Raw genomic sequence first — 2,789 nt, forward strand, 5'->3', positions numbered from 1 at the left:
GAGCGCGCCGGCCGGCCAGCCAGCAGCCAGCCTGCCCTGCAGACGGCGGGCGCGAGCACGCACAGCGGCGGCGGGCGCGAGCACGCTGGGGGAATTGGGGAGAGGGAGAGGGATGCATGAGATTCCTCCCCCCTCCACCCAAGGCCTTAAAGGGGCTGGCGAGTCGTGCCCGGGATCAGGCTCTGCCGGGGGGGTGGGAGAAAAGGACGCCGTGTAGCTCCTCAGGGAGGAGGCAGATAAGCAGCAACACAGAGGGATGGGTCCTCTGCATAGATTATCCAACCCTAGGGTGACCAGATGTCCCGATTTTATAGGGACAGTCCCGATTTTGGGGTCTTTTTCTTATATAGGCTCCTATTACCCCCCCCGTCCCGATTTTTCACACTTGCTGTCCGGTCACCCTCTCCAGCCCCACACTTGTTGCCCGAGAGCAATGGGATTTTCCTGCAGATCTTGGGATACTTGTGGGGTTGGAGGGCCACTCTGTCCCTCCAAAGTAATAATGACCCATGAGCAACAGTGTTGACTGCAGGTTAGATCATGGGTCTGGGATCATCCCTGCTTCCAGGCGGGATTCTGCTCCTTGCTGGAGCAATCCGTCAGGGACTCCTGAAGTGAACATTTCCAGACATTTCTGCTTCACAGTCAATCTCCCGTGCTCTTTTACTTAGCAGGGCATGGATTGGTCCTCCGCCATTCTGAGGCCAAATGCTGCAAGAGGCTTTGACAAAGTTGTTCCTGAACAAGAAAAAATAAAGCACAGGAGTAATGAAGACGGTGTCAGAGGAGGTGTTGATGAACAGCAGGTAAGGGAATAATTGGGAAAATTGACTATCTACCCATCAGCACATCTGTCTCGGAAGCATACCAAGCCCTTTAGGGAAACTCGCTAATGAACCTACTGAACTTTAGCTGGGCATCGTGCTGAACGAGTGGCAATTAATTTTGAAAAGTCACGAAGCCCTAACATAACCTTTTGCAGAAAAATGCGCAATTGGCTAAAACCCCCCAGAAGTATTCCTGAGAAGCAGCTTGTACAACATAGAACAAATCAGAGTTTAGATCCCCTGGGCTGGATTCTCCTCTCAGTTCCATCACCTTTACACCAGCGTTACTCCAGTGGCATTAACTCCCAGTTTACGTTGATGTCGACGCAAGCAGGATTTGGCTCACAGTGTCCGAGTCCACAGCAGGATGGCTTCAAGGCTAAAGGGGCAGACATGATGTCAGGGAAGAGGCAGAGCACTACACCCTCAACAGAAGAAGCCCAGAGCGTAAAATAATGCAGTCTTTATGTCTCTAAGGAACCCAGCACATCACTTGTTAACTTGTGTAACAGCCCTCCTGCAGCCGTTAATGCACAGTGCAAACGGGATCAGAGAAGCACATAGCATAGGGATCAGAAGTGAATGGACCATCGACTTGCGACTGGATTTTTGCAACAATCCCCTTTGCATACCAGCACCCTCTGCTTGCTGCATATTTAGTTTTGCTTGGTCTGGCCTTATTTGCACATTGCAGCCTAGATGCTATGATGATAAGCATATTAGAAATACTTAAGATAGCAAGACATTCAAGCATTTCCACCATGGTTTTGGACATTGGCATTCACTTTCCTCTGCTGTCTGCTCAAAATACAAGAGCACTTGGCCCATAAACTACTTACTAGGCAGGTACAAGATCACTGGGGAAAAATATACATGCACACTGGCTATTGACGGGTTTCAAAGTAGCAGCCATGTTAGTCTGTATCCGTAAACAGAAAAGGAGTACTTAGTGGCACAAGTACCCCTTTTTACTGGCTATTGAGAAAGTGATAGATTTGGAGCAGGTGATATGGGATGAATCCTGCATCTGATCTGGGTGCTTGTTGTTTACTGTATGCATTGTATTAATTCCCTGTCAGGTTTCCCAGGAGATGGGATGGTGCCTGATATTCACAGCTCTTGGCAATCAATGAAGAGATTCATGCTGGTACCATAGCTTGGTCCCTTGCAGGGCCTGCCAGACAAACTTTGCCCAGGAGAGTTCAACCCCTGTGAGGCAGGGGAAAGAGGATGAAAAACCTCTCAAGGGTTTAAAGATACAGACACTCTCTTGAGGAGGTCAGGCAATTAATGGGGAAACTGAGTCAGACCATTGGGGAGCAGTCTGCCCCCAAGCCTTTAAAGGCCAGGGGTAAAATAAACCTACCTAAACCTTTAGGTAAGAGATGCATACAGACGTCTATTGTTTTAAAAAGCCCCTTTCTCATGTTATGCTGTGCTGCCACTGTTAAGAGTAAACCCTATGTTGTGTTAAGAAGGCTGTTTTGGGTCACAGCTCCCAAAGGGAAGAACTACAGGTAGCCAAACCCATTCGGACCTGCTGAGCAGTCACGGTTGTTACACAGGGGGCTGGGCCCAGTTGGAGAGTGAGAATCACAAGATTCTACCCCAGAAAAGTGAAAACTCAGGGCCCAAGACCTGGCAGGGTGCACTCAGAAGGGATGAGGCCCACCACCAGAAGCCAAGAGCTGTTGCAAAGCTAGTCCCAGTTGCGGGAGCTGAGTGCTGACAAGTCTGGCCCATGTTAAACAAGAACCAAACCCTCCCTGGGGTTTCAGGTTTACTTACCAGATTTTCCTTTTCTATTATACCCAGTGTTACATAAAGCAGCAAAATCTCTCATTGCAAGCCCTTCATACAATTTAACAGTCTATAAACAGCAAACAAGGATATTCTGCACCAGTGCACGGCTCATGTTCCCAGCACGCCCTCACCTCCACTCTGATTAGCAGACACCTGTTG

This window comes from Lepidochelys kempii, chromosome 14 (genome assembly GCF_965140285.1).
Source record: "Lepidochelys kempii isolate rLepKem1 chromosome 14, rLepKem1.hap1, whole genome shotgun sequence".
Classification (NCBI taxonomy): domain Eukaryota; kingdom Metazoa; phylum Chordata; order Testudines; family Cheloniidae; genus Lepidochelys; species Lepidochelys kempii.